The sequence below is a fragment of the Nyctibius grandis genome, chromosome 1 (genome assembly GCF_013368605.1).
Source record: "Nyctibius grandis isolate bNycGra1 chromosome 1, bNycGra1.pri, whole genome shotgun sequence".
Lineage (NCBI taxonomy): Eukaryota > Metazoa > Chordata > Aves > Nyctibiiformes > Nyctibiidae > Nyctibius > Nyctibius grandis.
In genome coordinates, this window is record NC_090658.1 from 122,492,241 (window position 1) to 122,518,844 (window position 26,604).

The 26,604-nt window shown below is 40.0% G+C and overlaps 1 protein-coding gene across 9 annotated transcripts in view; it reads right to left on the reverse strand.

Moving 5' to 3' along the window:
• The window catches only part of PUM2 (pumilio RNA binding family member 2), a 77,646-nt gene extending 60,658 nt beyond the window's left edge, over nt 1-16,988 (reverse strand). For 7 of the 9 annotated variants that reach the window (XM_068397564.1, XM_068397545.1, XM_068397584.1 and 4 more), the window contains exon 1: nt 16,911-16,988. The gene's annotated coding sequence lies outside the window, so the exon portion shown is untranslated. Of the gene's footprint in view, nt 1-7,217; nt 7,411-16,651; nt 16,711-16,910 lie in introns of those variants that run through there. The other 2 variants (XM_068397522.1, XM_068397534.1) reach the window with 2 other exon arrangements.
• Between the last annotated feature and the right edge of the window lie 9,616 nt (nt 16,989-26,604).

Below are 26,604 nucleotides of genomic sequence, written 5' to 3' on the forward strand. Positions count from 1 at the left end.
AAGCTTTCATGCTTGTCTTCCCACCCAAGAAGTTCAAGCTTTGCCCTAAGAGTGGCAGAACTGTTAGCACAAGTTTTTCTAAACTACTGTCAGGTGTCCTCAAGCTCAGGATTTTAACCCTTACAGTCAAATACTGGCAGAACTACCAGCCTCACATAAATTAATAATAACGTGTCTGTACTGAAACCAGATTTTATAACTATTTGTAACAGTTATACTGTTTGCTCCATTTGAAGAGCTAAAGTGATACATTCCAACACAAGTAGGGCATATAGTTTATACTAAATAACTTAGCAGGTTTCTCGAAGTCTTTTAATCATATAAGAAATTATCCACTCAAAAGGGTTTCTAAGAAATGTACAGAACAGGAAGCCAGGGTGACAGATGTTGTAGAAGTTTGTAAAATAAAAGTCTAGACAAGAGACAGTTGATAAAAAGTTCATATACAACTTTACGATGTAGAAGAAAAATCCCATAAAAACTTGTTTAATGAGAGTTTTTGTAAAAAGGAAATTTTTTAAAAATTAAAATTATTAAAATAATATTTATAGATACATTTTTAGCTTATTATTTAAATGAGCTACAAGAAAAGGTGCTGACTGGTCCTTTACTGCTTGTAAATCAAGCTGAAGAACTGTCTTTCATACAAGAAAATGTACAAGTTTAATCTTCAATGTGAAATAGTTTAGGTGTAATCCCATCCAGTTTGGTGAGTCTCTTAACCTTCCCCCAACTGCACTCTTAGACATGTGTATATTACTCCGCATCTCACTCAAATGTTCCTGCATACATACACCACAAACAAAAAAGAAAGACACTAAATATATTCAGAAGTTTGACAACAAAGCTGTGAAACAAAATTTGAATTGCAGTTCTTGTCTAAACACGCTTATTATTTAATTGGTGCTGATTACTTTATACTTACATGACAAATCTCTTTTTTCTAACTTTAAAAACCCACACTTTTCTTGTTAAGCTAGTCAGTTAGCATCACCTTCCTACAACAGAGTAATAAGTGCTACCGGTGATGTAACAGATGTTGAGGGGAATTCACGAGACAAATTTCTAACCGCTATTGTTCCATTCTACACTGAAAGGCTTTGTCAGTGAGTAATAACACTATACAGGTACTTCTGTAAGGAAGCATGACATTAATTTGCTGCATGGCCGTTTTGAGACATCAGCCTTCATTACTTCACCATTAGCTCTTATTCATAAACTTAATTTAATAAGTCAAAAACCTTAACAAAAAACTTAAGTGCTCCTAGGCAATATGCTATAAAAAAGGCTTAAAACCTCGCCTCTTCTGAAGGTAAAAACTCTGTATAAACTCAGAATTTATCTACAAACAAGTAAGAACTAGGGACAATTTATCTCAAAATATGTTGTAATGATTAATGAAACATTTCATTCTAACAGAGTTAACAAGCTTTTCTTAAATGTGTTAACACAAGAATCACAACAATTAGAATGTACGGGCCTAGAATGAAGTAAAAATTCCCATAAATTAACTTTCTACATTGTAATCAAGACTTTTTTTTCCTGATGTGTTTTCTTTAGATATCTAAATTACTTTCACTTTTCTATTTGCTACCTGAGAATCAGAAACAGAACTCCCCTCGAAAGTAAAAAACAAGCTTTAAATTTTTGTTTCAAAAAATCATGTATTTTTAAATACCACCTTAAAAAGAATGTGATTTTAACCAATCCCATCGAACACAACTGATTCATAAACAATTCAATTTACACTATGAAAAAGATTTTGTACATATGTATATATACAAACGCACATACACACCTTCCCCCACCCCCAATAAAAGTGGGGCTGAGGAAATGACAAAAGTCACCCTGACAGAATTTCCAGGAAAAAGTTTTATTTTGTGTAGCACTGATATCAGAAAAGTTCCTCTCACCCCCAGCAATTCTGGATATACAGCAATCCCCTTCTTCAGAGCATTTACTTTCATTTTCTTTACTCCTGAATATGGCAGATGCATTTACCATAACATTCATTTTTCAAGGATATAGTTTGCAAGAACACTAGGTACAAAAACCGAAGTTCCGCCAGCAATTCTCCTGCCCAGAAGTTTCTAGCATCATGACTACTTCTCCCTCGCAGTCTAGTACCCTTTGAAGGAGCTCTGCTGTTTTGTTTTTTTTTCTCCTCCAGCAGGCAAGAGGAAACCAGGGAACACCAACACAGTCTGATCTTCTCAAAAGTGGGTGCTAAAACCAGAGATGAAGAAATGGAACTACCTAGTCTTTAAGCAATGAATTGAGTCACGGGTAGTACAAAAAAGAATTTTTAGACTTCTCACTTCACTATGAATAGCTAGTTGTTCTAAAGAAAGCTGCTGATAAAACACACAACTTCTCTCTATCACCAGCATAAAAGGTCAGTGAAAAACCCAGAAGTTTCAAATATATGCCCATCTGCTTCAAAATCTACCTCGACTGTAGGAGCCTTTAAACTCTGCATAACCTCAAGGACAGCCAGAGAACACTGAAGCTTGTTTCTCTTAATGTATTTTAAAAGTATTACTATAGGTGTTTTCTCCTTTATCTGTCTGCAGCAGGGGAATGGACACTTAAAGAAATTGCTGTTATCAATTTTTTCAGCTGTTTTCTAAGGATGTTCTCTTTGGACAATATGTGTATTTAAACTAACCATAGATTTCTACAGTTGCCTAAAAGTTGAAAAAAACGGCCAACTGTAAAAAAATCTAAAGAGACTACTTTTAATTCAATAAGCCTCATTTCTAACTCAGTAAGAGCAGCAGCTTAGCCTTGGACATTATTATCTCATTAAATGTTGGCCAGCATAGTCCTTCAAAGGAAGTAAAAAAAAAAATCTAAAATAACACCAAACACTTCTTTACACTGATGACAATTAAGCTACTGGAAAAAAAGCAGGCTATTTACAATTCAAATTGAAGTAATAAAAGCTTTATAACAAAAATTAGCTCAAAGATTGGCATTAATACATCTCTGTTACGATGGATTTAAAGCCAAATTTTTCAACTTTTTCACTTAAGAAGCCAAAAATGTAAGAGCACTTACATGTAAAAGGAGCTATCAGCACATAAACAGCAGAAACTTAGGGTAGGCAGAAGCAGTAACTGTGGACAAAAAATCCCACGTTTGAATTACCATCTAAGAAAATATAAGTTGATCTTACAAGCAAAATTTCTGATTAGATGTCTAAATTCCAGGTTATTCATTCTCATCCAAAATAAAGTATTCCCTCAAATCATTTACACGACTATGCTGCCCCCCCTGCTTCCCTTCACATATTTACCCACCTCTCTGCTTTGCTCCCTGTGAATTCCAACCTCCATTGTCTTCACCAAAGACACAAAGCTTTCGCACAACTTTTCTGTTACCTTCACAAAGATACCCAAGGGCCTTCATCACCCTGAGCTTGCTAAATGGTACCAAACCAAGGTAGTTCAGAAAACCAAATGTAGCTCCTCCATGCAATAAAGCAGTATCATACATTTTCATAAGCGCCAGTTTTAATCACTTGAAAAAAGGAAAGCAAACTACATTCTAAACCTGCAGAAAAGAACTTAGATTAATCAAAATAAATAACAATGACCCAAATTTAAAGTATTTTTATTTTCTTGACACCTTGAATAATAGAAGAAAGTGCATAAGAAAATATGAAGAAACATACTGCAAATGCAAAATGCCTGAATGACTACATGTAGCCATTTTTTTCCCCTAGCTTACTGGCTCCTACCACCTTATCCTGGATGTCTACGCAAAACTCTCCTAGAATGCCTAAAACAAGTTTTAGCTTTGGGACAAAACTCCACAACCACATAATGATCATGTTTGGAATGAGGCCTCACTCATAATCCCACCTAGAACCTGGAGCACACAGGAATAAAATGCAAAGAAACTTCAACTGGCTCCATGAGCAGCCAGCTCAGGTCTCTGGTTCTCATCATATCAGGCCACAAGGTGCATGAATAGTGTCAGCTGCTTGCAGACCACATCACCTCCAGAAGCAGTGCTACCATTCAGATTTATGCTACTGTCAATAATGCCTCGCAGACCTGAGCCAATTCTGCACAGAGCTATTGCTGTACAAGTATACAGGATAATTTATCTGTATTTAAATCAAAGACAACGCACAGGTGACCACATGCTGTTTGTTTTGCTGTAGTATCAAACCAGAGTCTCCCTATGTTAATTTACTGCATAAGCACTAAAGTACAAAGGGCTCTGCTTCAAAGAGCTCTCAGTCTAAGCATAAGACAAACTACAACGATTGATACAATGAGAAACTCAACAAACGCATGAGTGCCAGCTATTTGGAGACATCAAGGCAGGTGAAAATGTAAAGACTAACTCAAGAAGTATGGCAGAAAGCACAAAAAAGCTGAAGAAAGCACAAGCATGCTTTTGCATCTACTTAATAAAGACACAATTAATACTACAATCCACAAAGAGGGAGTAGCTGTTCACAGCTTGACGGCACACGAGACAATATGCAGTGGGTGGGAACTGGTCAAGGATCTCATGAGCTGAAACTACCAGCTGCAGTTCGAAATGTTGGTGAAAAGGTCAGAAACTATGCAGATACATCAAAACGGCAAATGTGATTGGAAGGGGTGATAAAAGAAAAAAGTCTCAGAAGAACAGACATGGAATAAACTTGTTTGCACAAGTCAGGTGACTGCAATTACTCTCCTTGTCCTGAGGACAGTTAACATTAAGATGCCTGCTCCATGCACCACGTGCTTGAAACTACTAAAAATACAAACCAAGTATCTGCAAAATTCAGTGCTGTAATTTTCTTCTCTCTAGCTAGGGAAGTGATTTAAAGTATATCACAGAAAAGTTCTCAACGTTTTTCTTTCAGTTGAATTACATGAAAACACCTCGCAGTATGTCACAAAATATTCCTTTTTAGCAATTTCAAATCAAAGAGAGGGGAAAGACAGACAAGTTACCTCTTTCCAGCTATATCTGCTACCAGAACTGTGAGAGTCACAAGCAGGTAATAAGATGATGTCTCAAGTACACAGACTGTAAGACATTTAGATTTTTTAAACACACAAAAAGCCACAACCTTAAAATACACCTGAAAAAGCTTATGATTGTTGCTCCAAATTATACAGCACTAGTATGATGGAAAAATCTCACCAAGAACTTATTAAACAAGGTTGTTTTAACGGGGCATACAACGCTTTCCAAAACAGGAATCAAATGCCCTCCCCCCCAAGCTCTCCCCCAACCACAATGGAAAATCATTCCAGTGTAAGATTTCTTTTCCTAGTTTGTGAAGCTTGAAAAGTTTTACTAATTTGCAAGTTTGAGAAGCTGCTTAAATCATACATTTGACATTCATAATCTGGCTTTCTAGTTAAGTGGAGCTAAATGCTACTGTAATTAATTGAAGAAAAAAGCAAAATAAAAAATTAAAACCACTGCAAACAAACACAGAAAGACAACACAAGAAAGTTGTTAATAGAACCTGTTGATTGCAGAAACAGAAATAAATGATCTTCAGAACTGCTTCAGATGGATGTTAACTTTACAGGGAGAAGGAGCCATCAGTCAGCTAAGACAAAGCTTGACCTTCACTATGACAGACTAGCAATAAAAGTATTTATGTACTGCATAGTTGCTTAGCACTTGAAAAAGTCTTAAAGTATCCGTTTATGAAAGTTATTTTGAAAGCACTTTAAAATAGTTATATTTCACAATTTTACTTAAGTTTAAAAATAAAGTGTAAGTTGCAAACAAAGTTAGGAAATCAAAAAATACAGACTGCAAGCTCACTTAGATTTCTAGGGACAGTTTTAAGCAGAATCTATAAAAGGAAGAACTAATGATTCAGGAAATGCAGCTCCCACTGTAAGGTCAGGAAACAGATTATGCTGTTCCCAATTTGAATGATGAGATTGTGTTCATTGTTCCAAGGGATGGCTACATGACTGTGAAGTCTCGTATGGGAAAATTATTTCCCAATTTCCATGGCACAAACATATTAGCATATCTTATTTGAACTACAAACAAAACAATCTTATTGTTTAAAATCCAAGGCAAAATTTTCACTAGAAATTGTCCATTTTATCCTGGAGGCAGCAATGTTAAACATTTGCACATTTCATTAGTTTAATAACATACAAATATTTTCTCATGATTATATTTATTCTAATAGATCCCCATGGAAGTCGTACTGAATACTTGCAAAAACTGATATATAGAGCTGCTTCTCCATACCACAGAAGTGCTGAAAAGCTCTTGAACTCAGTAAGACTCTTTCCTTTGTTCTCTCCATCGCCCCAGAAAAGGATTTTTCTTTGTTTCAGCAGCTATTCGCAAAACTTCTCCAGCAGTTTGTAAATTCTAACACAAATGAGTTACAGCAACTGCAGCTCAACTGAAGCTTTGTGCAACGACACAATTTATATCCTTTTGTTTATAGCACCACTACCCTTCCCATGCTTTGAAAAGGCTACTACAATCAGAGCATTTCTCTGGCATTCTTTTGCTTATCAACTCTTGCTTCTTCAGGATCTGATGAAGGCTCTGGTAGACCTTGCTGCAGGACTCTCAAAGTTTTCACCATCAGTTCCTACCCTCTTCCCTTTACTGGAGGCAGAGAGGGCAGAAGCAGCAAACAACATGCTAAAATTCATAACTCGATGTGTTTCGCTTAAACTGAAGTGCTTAAGTACCTTTGCCATGAGGGAGGGAAGCAGACAGGGCAGATAGGGGGAAAACCAGGACAAATAGCCTGGGCAATATCAGACTGCTGTAGCTCTTTGCTTCAGCACATGGGAAGAACATTTGCAAGTACTCTGACACACAAGAAAATACATCCTAAGCTTCCCCAAAATCTCATTTCTAACTCCAAATATTACAGACTGACTGCTGATCACTAAGCCTTTGTATTCCAGACAATTCTTCAATACAGAAGTGATGTGAATTAATTACAAAGAGATGACTACCTATCTGCAGCCCCACAGGGATGTTAAGGATCACAGAATCACAGAATCAACTAGGTTGGAAGAGACCTCTGGGATCATCGAGTCCAACCATTGCCCTGACACCACCCTGTCAACTAGACCATGGCACTAAGTGCCATGTCCAGTCTTTTCTTAAACACATCCAGAGATGGTGACTCCACCACCTCCCTGGGCAGCCCATTCCAATGTCTAATAACCCTTTCTGAAAAGAAATTCTTCCTGATGTCCAACCTGAACCTCCCCTGGCGAAGCTTGAGGCTGTGTCCTCTTGTCCTATGGCTAGTTGCCTGAGAGAAGAGGCCGACTCCCACTTCACTACAACCTCCCTTCAGGTAGTTGTAGACTGCAATAAGGATGATGACAGAGTGGACAGTGGTCTTCCTCAGATGCTGTAGTATCAAAGAGCCTGAAGTGCTTTTTTGGTCTTGAGGGAAAGAAAAAAAAAAAGTCAAAAGCTAGACTTTATACTTAGTTCATTATCCTTTATAACTTTTTTCAATATTAAATATTTTAAGGAAGATGAATGAGACATAGGGATGGTTATTTCTGGTTTAAGTTTATACTTAATCCTGTCAGTCAGTGACTAGACGCTCGCTGCTGTTTTGGTATAAAGGGTGACAATGGCGGTCTCCTGACTCAAATTGCACTTTTGGCTTTGACATCTTGTATTGAGGAGTTGCGCCTACATTACCTTTCCACTGAGTGTCCAAAGATTTTTGGATATCATCTCTCATGCAAATGAGCACTCCTCTAGCCTCTGCCCTCCCTTATGCTGCCAACTATTCTGTACAGGCTCCCCCTCTGCCAGCAAAACAGTTCATCTTCCCAAAGTTTTTGCCATATGAGTAACTGCTGTACATCACTTTAATTTTCTGTTGCTACAGCTGAAGCAACCATAGAAGAACAGACAGAATGTGAATGTTAACAATATCACACGTTTCTGTGCCTCTTACTCTGAAACGTTCTATGAGCCAATGATATTAGTTTTGCATCAGAGTGGATAGTTAATTTAGACACCGTGTCAAGCATACACTTATAGAAAAGATTTTTCATCTCAAAGTGTTGAATTTCATTCAGCTGTGGTGTGTCTGAAGTTCCTGCTCTTCTTCTAAATGTGTGTGGCACCTCAAAGGAAATTTTTCCATCGCAGTTTCGATAATTTCCAAATCAGTATACATTAAGCCTCGGTACTTCCATGGAACTCCAGGATAACCCTCTTGATCTTTCCCTGTGCTATCAATGGCCTCTAATGCTACTGTGTATTAACACAGAATAGAATATTTCAGTTGAAAGGGACCTTCTAGTCCAACTGCCTGACCGCTTCAGGGCTGACCAAAAGTTAAAGCATGTTATTAACGGCATGAACTGCCTTCCAACTATTGACACTTCCCATAGTTAATTTCTCAATAATCCCTTAGGAGGGACACTGACAAGCAATTCTTCAGTCTTATTAGAGTGAAAATTAAATATCCTACTAGACAAAGAATTCTCTTTACTAAAGACATTGTCGTGCCTTATGCTTAATAAGGCTTTCAGTTCTTTTGAAGGCATTTTAGATGGCTTTCAGAAGACCAAGATAATGCTTCCCTAGTCTTCCCAGGAATCCATTTCTTGGAATTCATCAAGTATATTTATTATCTTCTTATTCTGACTGTTACTCAACTTCTTTAGCACTTCAACTAATTTGAAGATTCTTCAAAATCCACCAGTGATTCCAGCCAAGTTGATCTGTTCCTCTTAAAACCAAACTGCTCACAATAACTCCTCTTTTAACTCACTTCTATGTACCACTCAGAGTCAGTCAAAAGTATCAGGTATCTTCTGGTATGGAAGTGAATAAAAGATTTTTTTCCATGTTCTGTATTTACTTGAATCTACCTGTTAAAGCCTCAGGCTTATATGAATTTCTTGCCAGAGGACTGGCAATCCTTATTGTCAATACATTAAAATTTCTTACTTTTTGTGATTATTTTTGCTTGAAAAATCCCTGCTGAATTCACCATTTTCCATTTTTATTATTTCACTTTCTACACATTTTAAATTCCTACTGAATCAGAGGGGCTAGGGCTCCATTGTCTTCACAAAAAAAATGGTTCAGTCTTGCTATATTTTTTATTACTTTGGCATTGTCTTACATTCTTTGACGCACTATGGCATGCTGGAATTTACATAAAACACAGTTTTAAGACATGCTTAGATAATGTCTGTTGGATCAAAGATTTCAGTATCGTAATTTCTACTTCTTTTTTTTATATATGTATCTCTATATGACAATCTGGGCAACTAGCTCTAGGTGGTCCTGCTTGAGCAGGAGGGTTGGACCAAATAACTTCCAGAGGACCCTTCCAACCTCAACCATTCTGTGATATTGATCTACTATACTTATTTGTATTAATTTTCTTTCCAGTTTTTCTCTAAATGCATCAAAGTATTCTCTTTTTCAAATATTCATCTACACAGAGATTCTGTCTATCCAATGCTCACAGAACGCATTGGCAACTAAACTCCTTCCAGTTTGCATAAATTTAATTTTAGAAAACCCATTTCTTTAGTACTGCTAACTCAGGAGTTGTCTGTTCTTCAACAAAAAATACAGTAACTTGTCTTAACAAAATCCCCTAAAACGCTGGTACGCAGAACACTCAAATCAAAGAACTGAAATGGAGAAGTCTCCTGATCTGTACTTGATTTCTGTTAGTTTATATTACTAAGGAAGAATGGGAGCAGTGAAAAAAGGCAGAACATAAGGGAGTACTGATTACACTAAGTTGGAAACCACTATTTTCACACGGGTAACAACGTACAACAAAGTAAGAGTATTTTCCCTTCTCTAAATCTTCAGGATGTGTAAAACCACTGAAGCACTTTAAAACATAAGAGTAGTTCCTCTGCATCCCCTATTCAAGTTATCAGAAAACACACAAGGTTCATGACATTTACCTGCTGGAGGAATGCGTAAATACTTTGATGGACCTAAGTGATTATTAAACAAGGCTGCGGATTAAGACATGGCTCTGATTCCCACTGGGGATGGAAAGCAGGTGGCAGAAGAAAGATGCAACTGTTACGCAGCATTTACTTATCGGTGAGTAATTTATCTACACAACGTATCAGCCTTGGGAAATGCTAGTGAAAACTGGCACCGTTGCCTGTGTAACAGACTGAATGCTGGCAAGGAAAAACCCAAGATTTTTATACTTGGGAAGCGTGTCCAAGTGGACAAGTAGAATACTGTAGCATTTTGTATTTACAGAACTGCTGTACAGTTTCTGTGTAAGTGTAATACAGAATGTGGTACAGCATGAAGCAGGATGTCAGGGGAAAAGACATTTTGTTTTGCTATGTAGATCGACGCAAGGGAAAGAAAAAAGTAAAAGACTAAAACGAGAAGACTAAAAAGAGTAAAAGACTAAAACCAGGAAAAAAATGCTAAAAGAAATTAAAGAATGAGAAAAAACTGGACACAACAGATATTCCTGCTTTTAAGGTCAGCAAATTTTGTTTATTCACATTTCGTCCTAATTTACTACATTTTTTGAACACATTCCATAAATCCTTGGACTTGGGAAGGTGCAAAAAGTTCCTCATGGACTTAAGTGTGGCACATTACAAGAGTCCTGGGGAAAGAAGCCATTCCCATCTGAAATTCAGAATGAAGTTTTTAAAGAAAAATTAGGAAGCTGTATCAATTAAACAGTTGGGGGTAAAAGCTTAAAGCTGGATTTTTTTTCTTCTAGGTTGCTATCTGCAGAAGGAGAAAGTTCGAAAGACATGAACAAAAATTTTTTACCTGCAGGTATAACAAGTAAGATTGTGTGCTAAATCCGTACTCCTCCTCATAAAGCCTACAAGAAGCTAGTCCCATTTCAAACTAAACCAATGGTTTTGCATGAATTGAAACCTAATGATTTGATGGTATTCTGATAAAAAATATGTAGTCACAGAAATATGAAATGCTTCTGTAAGTTAAATGAATGGTTCAAACTGAACATTTCAAAATTGTTTTATGCAGTTTCGTTTATAACCGCTTTAACAAAAATAACTGGAACTTTTAGAGTTTGGGTTACTACAGGCTTTAAGCACAGAGCTTAACTCACATATATCTTTTTTAAAGATGTGGATTCAACACAAAACACAGGAACTGTTTCAATGAAAAACAAATAAACTACCTCCCGAATGATCTATATGCATGCTATCTCCTCTGGACCAGCAGTGTTTGCAGGAGTAGCCACTCAACTGCTCTCCAGCCTGGGAGAAATACACAACTGTGGCACCATCCTGAGAACACTGATTGAGGGGTACCTGGACATCAGAGGCACCTGACACTGCAGTTGCAGGGATGGTATGAGGAGTGTTTCCACCTGAACTGGGCCCTGATGTTGCTCCAACTACTGTTCCAGCTGGGGCTACCCCTACTCCAACCCCACTAGCTTCCTGACCAATGTTTGCATGCATCATTTCTCTGGTCTCCTGACAGGCAACTTCATTCATGCCTTGGGAAACACATGGAATGTTCACTCCATGTAGAAACCTAAAAGAAAAAGTCTTGATAAAGATATGTGGGCAAGCCTTTTATGTTAAATATGCAATTCTTATAATTAGGATTAAAAAAAAAATCCAAGCTATGTAAGAACAATATCCATTGTCAAAATGCTTATTGATTTAAACTTTAAATTTTAAATACCCTTACCAAACTAGGCCTCTAAGATAAACAAAGTACCACAGATTTTTTTACAAGACAATATATTAATATGGTAGAGTTCCATACCTTATAAATGCTTGCCCACATATTTCCCTGCTAAAACCAGTAAAAATGACTTTAAATCATAATGGCAGCAGTTTCTTTTACGTTATTACTCAGCATGATGTGTAAAACCACTAATTTCATCATACTGCTATGTCCCATTCTATACATTTGTAGACTATGTAATGAAGTAGCACAGAAAACTAACTTCTCTATCTGAACCACATCTCATTCTTACACACCAGCCTCAGCTTTTCTTTCAAATTTGTTAAGCTATATAAGATTCTAACACAGTAATTGACATTAAACTGCTCTAACCCACACGATAGGACATTCTGGGGTTTTCACAAAAAAGATTTCAAGCTCAGATTAAAATGAAGTTTGCCAAATCATTTTTGAAGCATTTAAGTCTTGGCTTGAAACAAGTATAAATGACAACAGCAAAAATCTCTCTCTGATATTGACAAAATCCTCTGCAGGAAAAAATACCTGCCCCTGAACATGAACACTTAATGATCTCCACACATATTCTTAATCTACCATAACTGATGTATTATCAATCTTTTAGTATGTAAATGGACTTTTTAAAGCAAGAGGACTACATATATAAAACCCCAAACATGCCCTACAATCTTAACTAAGTACTTTTTGAGGAGGAAAAAAAATTAGTTTTGAAGTCCAAGAAATATCTCATTTTTCAAGCTAAAGAAGAACGTTAAGTCCCAACAATAAAACCTGACATATATGGAAAGATACGCAATCAGAATAGAACACTTAGGATGAAGATATAGACAAAAGAAACCACAGTCCTCTAATCCCTCTACGCAATTCTACATTTTTAATCTAGCCTTATCGACTACTGAATGTCGAATCTTTAGGGAGATATATATTATATAGATAGATGTACGGTAGGAGGATTTTTTGTAATCTTGACCTATCTTGGGTTTATAACACCTAAGATCTAAACCTACTTTGTCTCATTAGTACTGTTACAGTAGGTATTTGCTTATTGTCAAAATACCCTACGAACATCAGTTCTGCAACTTCTTCCGACTATGTGACTAACTCATTGTAGTATACCCAGAACTAAAGTTTAAGCAATATATATTGTAATGGTGATAAACAGCAAAATACTCGAAAAATATGAGTCAAAACAGACAGACTTGTTATTTTTAGCTCAACTCACAAAGTCATCTCCAGCAAGTCTAGGTTTGTATTGAATCAATACACATACGTAAAGACTTACGGAACTAAACACACCAATACAGCTTTTAAAAATCCACTTCCTCTTTGAAGAGATTTGTGAACAAATTCTATATGAAACTTCAGACCAGCCACACAAACAAAAAAAATGTATACAACTAGTTCAATACATCACTCAAAATTCTTCCTTGGAATTACATGGATGAAATCTAAGAGCAAAGTTATGAACATAGGGCTGACACAACCCTTATTTCCATTAGGATTTACATGCCGAGAGCTTTATAATGGAAAGACAAGCAGACCTATCACCTGTAACTGAGAGTTTCACCAATATCTCAGTAACACTGATGAAGCAAGAAGTAACCTATCTTAGAATTTTATGACAAATTAAAATTGAAAATAATCAAAATTACAAAATGTGCACTAGATTACTTAGTCTAATGTACACAGATACATGTTGTAAAAATCTGCCTGTTAGGCTGAAGGTTGTGGTATTTAGCACAGCCAGCAGACATCATATCACCACTCTAAAGCTTAGTGGAAATAGATGCATATACAGAAAAGTTAGCAAAAAAGTCAAATGTGGATTACAGAGATACTTTTGCTACATTTCAGAGTTTTACATTTCTTTATCAACTCCTAAGATGGTCATCAAAACCTCTTCAGACATTTCTTCTACATGTCTACAACTGTTCTTAAACAGCCATATTTAGGAAAAAAAAAATCTGTTAACCAATAATGAAATGTAATCTTTAAAGATACTGCTAGAGATGACATCTGGTCTTTATTTGTAAGTTAAACACTTCACATACCCGCTTGAAAAGCTCTTGCCTACTATCCTAAAAGCCACAGCAGGTATTCTGAGTGGGAGTCAAACTATATCTTGCTATAAAGTTTCAGTATGCAAGCCATTACTATAAAACAAGTTTTATACAACTTGTTTGAAATTACACACAAGCAGCTAGAACTGAATATGATTACACATTCTGATGTCATTTAAAACTCTTTTCCACTATATGACTAAGAAGTGCCTCCAACTTCATTATTAGAAGGACTACATAACCGGCATTTGCTGTTATAGGAGGAGAAAATGGACTTTTAAACGAAAGACTTCTTGTCCCATTTCTGAGACAAGAGCCGGGCACTGGCTCTGTGACAACACTGGAATGGTTGCATTGTGTGGAATAATCAAGATAGCAGCTATGTTACGAGTGGGGAAAATTCACATTAAATGAGCAAGCATTTTCAACTAAATTTATTGAAAGGAAGAGAAAGAAGACTGATAATTCTCTCACATACCTATACATAAAATACACACAATGACAAGTATTTATAAAGCTTGTCTACTTTACAGTTTTATGTTGTTTCCTTTGTAGAGCTTCTATTAGAAACTTCTTTTAAAGACAACACAATGTATTAATGCTTGTTTCACATGAGAGTCCTTTCAGAGAAATAATTTAACATTCAAGAGAATTTAGGTTTCTTTTTACTGCAATGGAGAGAGAATTTTTATATAGTTCCACATTCAGAAAGAAGCAGGAAGACATACAAGCAGTAATTCAAACCATCTACTGGATTACTTGCCTGTGTATAAAAACTTGGCCTAATCATTTTGGGGTTTTAGAAACCACTGGACAAAGAAAAGAGATGAAGTTATCAAGAAGAACGCTTTTAGAAAATTCTACATGCACACTCACATATCATTTGGAAAAAATATCTAAAAGTGAACTAGAAAGTGCTGTTGAAAATCAGATCTAGCTCACAGTATTCAGCGAGCTGATGTCCTGTTAAAGTGCTTGTCCCAAACATCTGCAATATCCAATGAGAACATTGCAGAGAAACACTTGAGAGAACAAATCTTGGGGAAAACATGCAAATAAAGCTTTCAATGCACTACAATCCTACAGGAGATTTAATATATACTGTCATAATAAGAGGTATCTTCCCATCAGAAGACAGGCGAGTCCAGCTTTTTCAGCCAACTGCTTCTTGCACTATTAGCTCAATCGTGATACCAGACACAATTATAATTGCCTCAGCACTGTGCCAATATCCCTAACACAGAAGAAAAATATTAAGTACCATAGAATGGTACTACGGAAAAAAGTACCATTCCCTATTAATGCAGAAAAAATGCTACTCAAATAACATGGACTTTCCTACGTGCAATATCCACCTAATAAACTGCAGAATCTGCATTATCAAGCAGTTTCTCACATGCATTTGCCTACTAACCATTCTCCTGGGACAAATTCCAAATTTTCAACTCTCTGAACACTTCAGAAAACTGTCAGGTGATTTAGTGTCATTTCTACACATATAACCCAAACTACACTACCACTAAATTACCATTTCCCTTTTTATTCGAGTTTCCTTCTCCCACCTACCTAACATATTTGTATTCATACTGACACAAACTGAGTTGTAGACCAAAGAAAGGTAGACAGTAATTCTCTCAGCTTCTCAACAAAACTGTGACTGTTAACATTTGATTTTAAACCTAGACATGACTAAATATAACAAAATATTATGTTTTATATGTAAAAATGGTAACACGGGGTAGTAATTGTATTTCAAATGCATTCACATCCCACACACCTGAAGAGCTATACCATCAACTCATGGTAACTAAAAAGGCCTGATCTCTCAGTTGAGCTGCAACAAAGACTTCAGTAAAAGAGAAACTAAAATAAAGCTGAAAGTATTTTGTTAACATGTAGCCTATAGGTGACAAAGAATTAGGCGATATAAGAAGTTTTACTGATTCTCATTTGCAGTGACCTATATAGCTCATACGCAGCTACATTACTCAGAAAAAAGCATCCCCAAATCAGCTGATATAACCTCTTCATCACATCACGTATAAAACATGCTGCATATTTTAGTGTTAAGCCATCTTGCTCCAAAGAGTAAGCCAGAAGAATATAAAGCGTTACGAGTATATTCATTTTCTCTCAAGTAATTACAGTCTGAGGTTATGAAATACATGAAAGAGAACAATGCCAAAAAAAAAAAAAATATCTTTGCACAATGACTGCCAAGGAGATTAAAAACCAAACTGTTAGTTGTAAGCACGATCCACTCAGGGCAGCTGGCATTTTTCTCAACTTTTTTGTTATTGTTGTCTCCGCAGACACATTTGAAGAAAAATTAAAACCTAACACTTCATTGTGTGGTATCAACTACCAAAAGCATTTGGCCTTCTCGCTCCACCCTCAGAAAGCAGCCAATATCCTTAAGAGCATTAAAAAAAAAATACAAGTGTTCACGCTTTCGGTACATTTAAACAAAGCCCATTTTATCCAAATTCCACACGCAATTGCCCGGGGGGTTGCCGATACGCCACCCCCACGTCTCCCCGCAGCACTTCGTACCGACGTCCATTGTAACACCCAGCGCCGTGTCCCCCCGCCCCGGGCCTGCCCCAAACTCCCGTCACCCCCACGCGTGTACGCGCCCCGGCGCCTCTTCCCACCTGAACCCCCCACCGCCTCCGAGGGCCCTGCCGTGTCCCCCCTCCCGGGACTTCTCTCAGGCAACAACTTCGACCCTCCACACTCCCCTGGGATGGAAAAGCTCCCCAAGCCCCGTTCCCCTCGGCTCGCCGAGCGCACAATGCCTGCCCCCCCCCCCCCCCCCCCCCCCCCGCCTCCCCAAGCATCGCCGCCGCCCGTCCCCCTCACGCCGCCGCCTCCCCTTCACGGCGCTCCCTCCCCACCTCGGCGCCGCTCCCCGGCGAGCCGGGAGGACACAAAGGCGGCGAAGAGCGGGCGGCCGCCGAGCAGGCCCCGCGCCGCCCGGTGACCTGCCACAACATGGCCCCCTCCCGCCCTCCTTCTCCCCTCCCTCTCCTCTCCCCTCCCCTCCCTCGGCGCGTAGCCGAGGCCGGAGACAAAAGGGGGTTGGAGGAAGGGGGGCCCGCCCGCCCGCCCGCCCGCGGCCTACCCAGCGCGGCCCCGGCCCCCGAGGATACTCACGGGCTGGCTGGCGGCGCTGCTCGCTGCGATGGAGCCGGAGCGGGCCCTGGGACACCCCTGCCCGCCCGCCGGCCCGCCGCCCCCCTCCCACCTCCTCCTCCTCCTCCTCCTCTCGGCGCCTCTCCTTCCTGCCTCCTCTCCCCCCCTTCGGCCGCGAGGGGCTCACAACAACATGGCGGGAGGGCGAGCACGGAGGGAGCGGGACAGCGAGAGCGCGGCAAACCTCCCCCTGCCGCCGCTCACCCCTGCCGCCGCCACAGCGCATGCGCGCCCCAGCCCGGCGGGGAGGGAGGTGGCGGCCCCCAGCCCCTTCCGCCCCGCACTGCGCATGCGCCGCCTGCCGGCCGGAGCGCGCCCTCTCTGCTTCCTTGCCTCCGCCCCTCAGCGCGGCCGCGCCGTGTGGGCACCGGGACTCCGGGCCGTCCCCTCCCCTCCTGCCACACAAACCGCTCAAAACACGGCTTTTGTGGGGGTTTTGTTTTTGTTTTTTTTTTGCTTCTCATTTTCATTTTTCGCCTTCGGGAGGCGGTGCCCGCCCGAAGGCCGGCGGTTAGGAGACAAAGGGGAAGGCGAGGCCCGTGTTTAGGGGTACCCGGTGGCTCCTGAGGGCCTGGCGCCCGGCACGCCCGCCGGGGAGGCGGCCTTGTTTTTACGGTAAACATAAAGGCGTCCCCGTAGTTATTAATTAACTACTGTGCCGATAGTTGCTGCGTGATGATTTTGGGAAAAGAGTCAATTATTTTCTTCCCTCGAGAGAGTTAAATACGGGATCTCTGATACAGCTGGGTGGTTGCTGTTGGTAAATACGGTACTGGCTGCTAGTAAACACTGCTAGTGATGGGTTTTAATAGCCTCACTCAATACGAGGATAAATTCTACTTATTTAGCAGCCCATGGAGAACAGAGGAAGCGCTGCCTGTCAGTGACATTTTAAAATACAGGTTTGACAAGAAAATCCGCTATTTTGCCTTTTTACCAGTTCTTAAAGCAGTCTGGTTAGAGAGTACTCATTTCAGGAAACGGCACGCAGATGCCGTCCACAGATCAAACCTTCAGCCGAAACCCAGTTATCAGTCCTGCGGCAGCTGTTCGAAACACCGCTACCGGCCGTTGCTTCTGTAGGCAGAAAGGCAGCAGGCCCTGCCAGCTCCAGTGATTCGTTCTGGGCACAGCAGGGCGAGAGCAGGCGAGTTAGGGTGCAGGAATACCACCAGTACTGGTGCTACCGCCAGCAGCAGCAGTTTTGGGGACAAGATGTCTGTGACTACCAACTGCGTTCTTAAAAATAGAGATGTCTCGAAGGAAAAAACCCCTCACCGTTTTCAGTATTTATAGACATGGTTAAAAACAAGAAAGTTCCCAGCTCCTGATAAAGATAGAAACATTTTCCCATTAAAAGAAAACGATTTCTTCAGCTTAATACTAGATAGCTAAGTACCCAGATATCTGCAGTCTGCTGCTGCTCCTGTGGCTAATCCCTGTGATCCCTGGTGTCCTGTCCCACTGCCACCTTTGGGCTGTCTCCAAGCAAGCTGCAGGGCTGAAAAGCCAATTCCTTTGCTTACTTAAGGAGAGAACGCCTCTAAGTCACAGCCTCCATGTCAGCCCTTCCCTGCATGCAGACTGCCTGGGACTGAAGAAAACCCTGTTACTCTCTTGGCATCCTGAACACTTAGAGCAGCTGGTCTACATTACACCAGCTCTCCAGTTCAGACCCTTTTCAGGACCCTGTTTGTCTTGGATAATTCTGATCAGTGTTTGCATAAAGCATTAAATGTTCACGAAGAACTCAACATGCATTTGATAAGCATAAGCTTCAACGACTTCTACGTTGGTCTGCTTCTCAGTACTGAAAAACCCAACCTGATCACACAACACAAAAATGTTTAAGTGTAATCAGTTTGGGATTTGATCTGAGAAATATAATACTTGGTTATTTTCTAATTTTTCTAAAAAAAGAAAAAACAAAAAAATTCCATCACCACATACCTCACAATTTAATAATGTCACTAAAGTTTTTGGCTCATGCTAAAATAATTCAAGAACAGTCTTTCTCATCTTTGTTCTGAGTGGAAACTTTAAAAGTACTTAATACTTTAGATAGTTTAACTTGGTATCACTCCATTACAAAATGCTTTTCCTAGCTATTCCTATTTTTAAGGAGGTGTTAATAGCTGACTGGGCTCTGCTTGCACTCCAGATAAACTGGAGTTTCAGATAAACTTCATTAACACAGTTATGGTTTGTTTTTTCTGTAAATAAGCATCCTCAATGAAAAATAGTAAGCAAATATACAGTCTACGGTTTAGAAAAGTAGCCAAGGGTACAGACAGCCTGGATGCTGTTGCCTTCCTCCACAGTCTTCATAGGAGACCTTGGGCAAGGTACTTAATTGAAGAGCACTCACAGAAATTGAAGTCCTAACCACCCCCACTCAGCTAGTGTCTAATCCTGATGATGTCTAAGTTTTCTAAAGCCACAGACTTCAGGACCTAAAACTCTTTACATGAACAAAATTTGTCCTGCTGTGCCATGACATCCACATCCCCCAGCAGTTTTAACAGACAGTGCTGTTAGACCTGGCAGGGTAGCAAATAATTAACCTGTATTAATAAAAACCAAGGTAATCCTCCATGGAAATGAAACTACTAGATGTGGTAGACCTTCTCAAAGCATCTCCAGAAAAGACGCAGATCCCTACAAAAGCTTCCACTCTTTTAAAACAGGGTGTGCAATACCCTTCACTCCCAGGACTGGGGAGCACTCAGATTTGATTCCTTTCCTCAGGAATCACAGGTCTGTCTTCCTTAGAGAGAGTCCTGAAAACCAGCAGACTACTTTGGCTGCCCTCTGCTGCAGCTGCGCTGTTCTGCAGGGAAGAATTCAAGATCTTCATCTCAGATCTTCTACTTAATGGCCTGGCTGGCCTTGCGGTCATAGAATCATAGAATGGTTTGGGTTGGAAGGGACCTTTAATGATCCTCTAGTCCAGCCCTCAAGTCTAACTACCCCAGGCTAATCCTCAGTCTAACTACCATCTTACTGCTTAAGAGGAGCAGTCATAAATGGGTGAGCCTCGCTCAGTTCTCTGAAATAACAGGTGCAGTTAACTACCTACCACCTTCACAGAAGGACAGCCCTGCAGCTCGGAAGCAATTGGAGCGCTATGTCTACGTTCCAGAGTAGGGTCCTGGAATGGTGGTTTATACCCTTCGCGTGTCCCTCGTTAGTTACATCTCTCTAAGATATGCTGATCTGGATGTATGTTGTGTGTATTTACAGGAGCAGATCCCGTTCTTAAGCTAATAATTTTCCCACATACTGCGTAGCAAATGCACAATTCTGGATTACACTTTGTCAACAAACATACAATTAACTAATTAAAAAATCAATGAGTCTGAAATACTACCTTCACAAGACTTGCTGCTAAGTGCATTGCTATGGGAATCTGTCGGTATTTCATGTTTTAGGCCAGCAGCCACCATAATAGGTGGATTTACTGAGACAAGAACTCTGTCCCAGTGGGCCAAGCATCCCCTTTCATTAGCCTCTCCCCAGGGCCTCAGAGAAACGCGCTTACAAGCCACAGACTCGTTGTACAGAGTGACTTCCCCATCCGCGCATCCTTTTGCCCCACCATTGCATCACAAACACAGCCTTTCCCTGCCATAACCATTCACAATGCTAACTCGGCGTTGACTCTTCTGTTCTATTGCTTTTCACCATGTAACCTGTTCATTAACTCAGCTCCTGCTGCATCTCATTGTACTGATACTGTTGCCTTAATTCCTACAAGCTTCACAGCCTATTCCTGTCTTAACCTTCTCTCTTCTGATACAGAAACATTTGGCCCGCTATATGCAACTGCATCCATTGTCCAATTTTAATATTTAAAACTACACATCTTTAACCTTTTGTCCCATGTGTGGGAAGAACTCAGAAGAGTTACCTGAGCATCCTTCAAATTTCCCATTTAACACAAAAACTGGTACAAAAAGGCCTCTCTTTAGTATCATTCCTGTAAACCCATTTGACAACAGCCAGGCTCTCGGTGCGCTGAAAAGCCCAGTCTGCTCTATTTCTCAAAATTTTGGTAGCATTTCCATTTGTTTCCCCTACCTGTCTGTGCAACTGTAAGTTTCTTCAAGGAAGACCATCTATTCTGGGGTTTTTTTGGACTAGCTAGCAACTGGTATAACATACTGAGCTAGTGCAGATGAGAACACTTCAGTTTAGGACCAACAGAAAATTCACAGCTGAATTATAATAAATTTTGTCACTAATCCCATTTCTGGACTTACTCATTACTATACTACTGTTCTAAAATGCAGGAATGCTGACTTGCACTTCAGTTGCATGGTCATTCCTCCTGTCTACATGATCAACTTTTCCGAAGAAGCTGTTCTGTAAGAGGTTTAAAGGAAATGTATGAGGGGAGGTGTCAGCGAATGGAGTGCGCAGCCCTGCAGCACAGATCTTGATGAACTTGTCCCAAGAAAGAAGCGTCTCCCGTGGAAGTTACTTTGCTAAGTAAGTATATGCTAGAGTGGCCGAGAAGGTGTCAGCTGAAGACTCGTTTCACCAGCAAGACGGCTTTTGTCCCTGAGTCATTCACCCCCTCATCATTGGCTGAGGTATAAACAAGCTTCATAAACATACCTCAGGGTCACAACCGCCAGAGACAGTGACTGTAACACAACAAGAGTAACTAGTGGCATCACTTCATGTACATGAATGTGAATAGCTTTGGAGTGGCAAAGCCAGAGATAGCACCAGCTGTTTTTTAGATTCACATTCACTTCGTTCACAACAGACTGGCTATCAATGCTTATCTTAAGAAAAAAGCCCGTGTGTCTCAATAGAAGTATATTTTTCTTTCCGGTGGAGAATTGTTCCAGGACTCTTCACATTGAATGCAGAATGTGGCTCTTAGAACTGAAAATCGTATATTATACTCAGTACAAAGAATGAAACCTCAAAGATGAGCATCCAAATGATTCACACTCATTTTATACATTAAGCAGTAATGAATAAACACTCTAATTTCTAAAAAGGGAAAAAAAGTTCAAAGAAATATCCCAGGCAATGGAGGTGATCACAAGAGCTCAGAATAAGAGGCACTATTTTTTTGCACACTTAGAATAAGATACTTCAGCCATATCAGAACAAGGAAGAGTGAGGAGAATGCAGGGGTTTTTTTCCTCTCCTCAGGAAAAACATTTTAAGAATCCTAAAACCATACCCATAAGTTTTAATTTTGTTGCATAAAGCCTCACCAACTTAACTTGCATGAGCTAGAAATTCTCTGTCTTCAAAAATGAGAAGCTGTGGTACAGAGGATAAACTAGAAGCAAGATCTGCAACAGTACTTTGGCTTATATAATTTCTCTCATCTTAGGTTCATCCATACCCTCCTACCTATTGTCATATCAAACACTGATCCTCCTACTGCAGCAGGTTCTTCTGATAGGGCTCTGAACAAGATAGGGCTCTGAACAAGCAGCCCACCACCAAGTGGACTTTGTTTAGGGTAACACTGGACATCTGTGGGCATATCTGCTCTTTTGGTGTAATCACTAGACTATATGTTTTTCTTCTATCTTAACCATACCTGAAGCTCCCCAGAATTCTTTCCTATTCTTACACAGTGTCAAGGGGGCCGACCACAAGCAACAAGATATGTCTACATGACTGGACACATCATTTGAATACCAAAATGCAGCACAGACATGGTAGAATCATAGAATCAGAGAATTATAGAATGGTTTTGTTTGGAAAGGACCTTTAAGATCATCAAGTCCAACCATTAGCTCAGAGCTAGTTAAGACCCGCATTCTGACTCACAATTACAGCATGAAGACATACCCACTGGCCCCATTTCCACGCAGAGAACCCAAACCTTATTCTGTGCCAAACATGCCTTCAGAGCAACAAGGCATAGTGCAGTGAATACATAATACCAGAGATATATTCAGGAAGGGAAATCCTAGCTTGCTTCTTGAGCATAAACAAAATGGTTGAGCACTGTAATACTGAAAAGTAGGTGTCAATGTTATGCATGTATTGCATAAAGTATTACATAAATAGCGACAGTGTATTCATACATGTGTGGGCTTCCCTTTAATTATATCGGCAGGTTTTACAGACTTCTAAAGTACCTTTTCTGTTTCCAATGCATCCCTCTTCCTAGGCAGTTAGTCAAACAAAACAGAACAAAACAAAAAAAATCATCGAACTGAAATGATGTATTTTTTAACATTGAAAAATTCAAGTTCTTTTTCTGAGTCAGCTCTCCCTCTCTCACAGTACAGGACCCCTGTTTTCAGCTAATCTCCTATCAAGGCCCAACAGCCGTTTGTGCATCCACACCCCCCAGTGCTGGGGTGGGGACCCAAGGGTGAGCCTGCATCTGCAGCAGAAAATGGAAGAGGCAGGGTGAGAAGGAAGAGCAGCACTTTGTTTTTCTGCAGGAGCTACTGGGGGAGGAACCCACCACCCACCCTGCTCTACCTTTGCAGTTCCTGTAACACTGGGAGCAAAGAGCCTGGCAAGTGGGAAGCAGAGATTAGCTGTTCAAATGGGAATAATCAATTCCCGTTTCCCTGGCACAGGAAAAGCAGGCACCAGACCCCACCCCGCAGCCTGCGGCTTGCTTTGCCTGCTGGCTGGAGCTGGCTCCAGCTGGAAATCCAGTTCAGCTGGAAAACTTCTTCTTCCCTTGTAATACATCCTGTTAGTGGACTGCAAAACAGGAAGTTTTTATGTGTAAATAAGAGTGCCTTTCCACTCATTTTGGCTAAGGGCTAAGAATTAGAAGACAACATCTGTAGATTCATCCAATTTGCATTCAAGAGAACAATACTACTTCGGAGTGATTCTTGGACATCCTCATTACGTCATGAATTTATCAGCTGACTGCATCGCTGACAAGGGCAATTAGGAAGCTATGATCTGGGACCAGAAAGAGTCCTCCAAGCCTTGAAGCACAGTTCTTTTCTTCATACAATCTTAAATGAAAATTTACCAAATGGAATTAAAACCTGGTCCCCGTCTCCCACACATACTTCCCCTGGAAGGCCAAGAAAAGATGTGTAATCCATTTCATCCTTCCTTTTATTCATACCTATTTATATCTTTAACCAAAGCGTACAGATGGGAGTCATTACAGTCTCAACACATCACTATCTTCCTGAGATCATTAGCTTTTCTATTGGTAAAATTGTACAAGATGAAGCATTAGCTGCCACATACATGTTTGTTACAACTTCATAAAGCACCAGCCAGGGATAGAAAGGAGTGTCATAACCTATGTGACTTTTCCAGGCAAACTATTTTTTTTTCCTTGATATTTGGCAGAGTCAAAGTGAGGTTATAATTAAACAGAGTGTTAAAATTAATCCCTGTCCTAGCTTTTTGAGAAGTTAGGCAGTAACTGGCATGGAAACAGGCTGAGCCCCTGTGTCCCTGACTAAGCTTATCCCAGGAGATGAACTTCACAGTGCTCTACGTATGGCCCAGACCATGGTACAGCCAATACCTACTCCACAACAGAAATGTTTTGGGCACGCAGAGTCAAAGCCTGACCTCACGCTGGCCCGGACTGCGTGCTGAAGCACATCCCACCCCAGCATGGGGGAAGAGCAGTGGAAGAGTGGTCTGCCCCACACGTGTTGACAGCAGCTGGTGCCATGCAGGGATAAGCCTACCCAGCCCCACCCTGCACTTCATACTGTGACCGAGTGAAAGCAAACAGGCAGAGGCAGCCCAGAAAGCTTTCAGGAGCTGCTGCAGGCAATGTTACCCTGTTTTTCTTCCTGGCTACTGTTCTCTGAGTGTCTTTCCTAGTCCCCTACACAGGTCCTCTGCTCTACTATGCCACCAAAGCTGGATGCTCTCTACGTTTTGCCCCAGCGATTAAGAAGAAGAACAGAGGCAGGAGGGCAAAGAGCCCTCTGCTTCGTTGGGTTTCTGGGAGGAAGATGCTGTCGTGGCAGCAGTGGGGTGGGCTGGGGAAGGGAGCGGCCGTCTGTGGGCCTTAAATGTCACTTCTGTGCCAGGGTTTCATTAAAAAATAAGTATTAGTTTTGGTGGAATCTTTAAGGCATGAAGTTATGTACCTTCAGTTACTGTCCCCTTTTCACCTAAGAAAAACTGGAATTATTTGGACCAGTATTATTATGATGTTTTTGACAAGAATTGTACAGAGGACATTATTTTATTATAGAATGACACCTAACACAGTGACTGTAAAGTTATAGGTTAAGCTCTAAGCATGTGTCGTAGAGTTTGTTTTAAAAATAATAAAGCTATTTAGTGTTAGTGAAAATATTATTATACATCTACTAATAAATGTAGGAATGCATTTCACTGATTAAACAGAATTTCAGAGTTGAAAATATAGGCGTGTGTTAACTCTGTTTTTCATCTTGTGTGGTAGAAAGTTTTAATGAAAATGTTTATTTGTATTCTGATATTTAAAATGACAGCATTCATTTGATAATGATTCTGCAAAACAGACTTCACATAGGGCAAGATAATCTAATCTTGAATTAAACCTAATAAATAAGTTAAAAATTAATTCCAAAATTTAGAAGGAGTTCTTAAAGAGTATAAACAAATGCAAAGAGATTGTTGAGGCTAATTTAAAGCACTGCTAGGAAAAGAAAAAGAAAACAGGACAGGTTTGGAATGCTGTGTATATATAGACACATATACACTGTGTGTATATATATAGCCATAAAATCAGGAAATATGGATGTAAACAGGAATGAAGAAATTTGTATAATATTCCCTCACTGAATGAAAGAAATGTAGCAATGCCACTTGACACAGGAACTGCCAAACTGAGGCATCCTGGAGCCAGCATCAGTCTAAGACTGTTGATTTTTTGTAGTTGTGGTTTTTATTTTTTTTTTTGTTTTTTTTTTTTTTTTTCAAGTGAAGTCACTGCTCCACCAGCCTGGGGAATAAACACTTACACAGATACTCTTCTGTTGCTCTGAGTCTTAGGATTGAGATCTTCCTTGCTTAGGATCTTCTCTTGTATTCGATTCTAATGTTTGCAGTGTCTAGTGGTAAAAATGCAATCCTTATTTGCCTGTTTAGCCTCAGAATGCTACTCCGATCATATCAGAAGCCACATTATCTTTTCTAGTTTTCTTATAAACCTTTCTAATAAAAATCTATTATAAACCTATCTAATAAAAATAAAATGTTTGTAAACTAAACTTTAAGTCACAACTCCTGACCTTTGCAAGCAGCAGTGGGATCAGTACTCATGAAAGTTGTAATTACTGTCTCTGCAGCTGTGGTTCTTGTTTTGTGATATTCCAACACTATTTTCTGTTACAGTTCTTTTATTTAAGAGTACACCTATGCAACGTATAGGAGTGGGACTGTTACTGCCCTATGCCCAGCTCCACAGAGCAGCCCAGAGAACACGCGTTGCGACACTAGTAGCTTCCTCCTGAGTACAGTAAGATAACTAAACAAAATATTCAGTATCTGATTGGCAGCATGTGGGATACCAAATATGTTTTCAGGCAGAATATCTGTAAAACAGAGGCAAATCTTTCAAAGTTTCATAGTTGCAGAACCAGAATATGCTGAGCCCTTACTGAGCGAGAGCAGTGAGCCTCGAGCTCACCTTTCTGCGGCCCTGCTGCAGGCTGCCTGCACACCCAGACAGGAACCA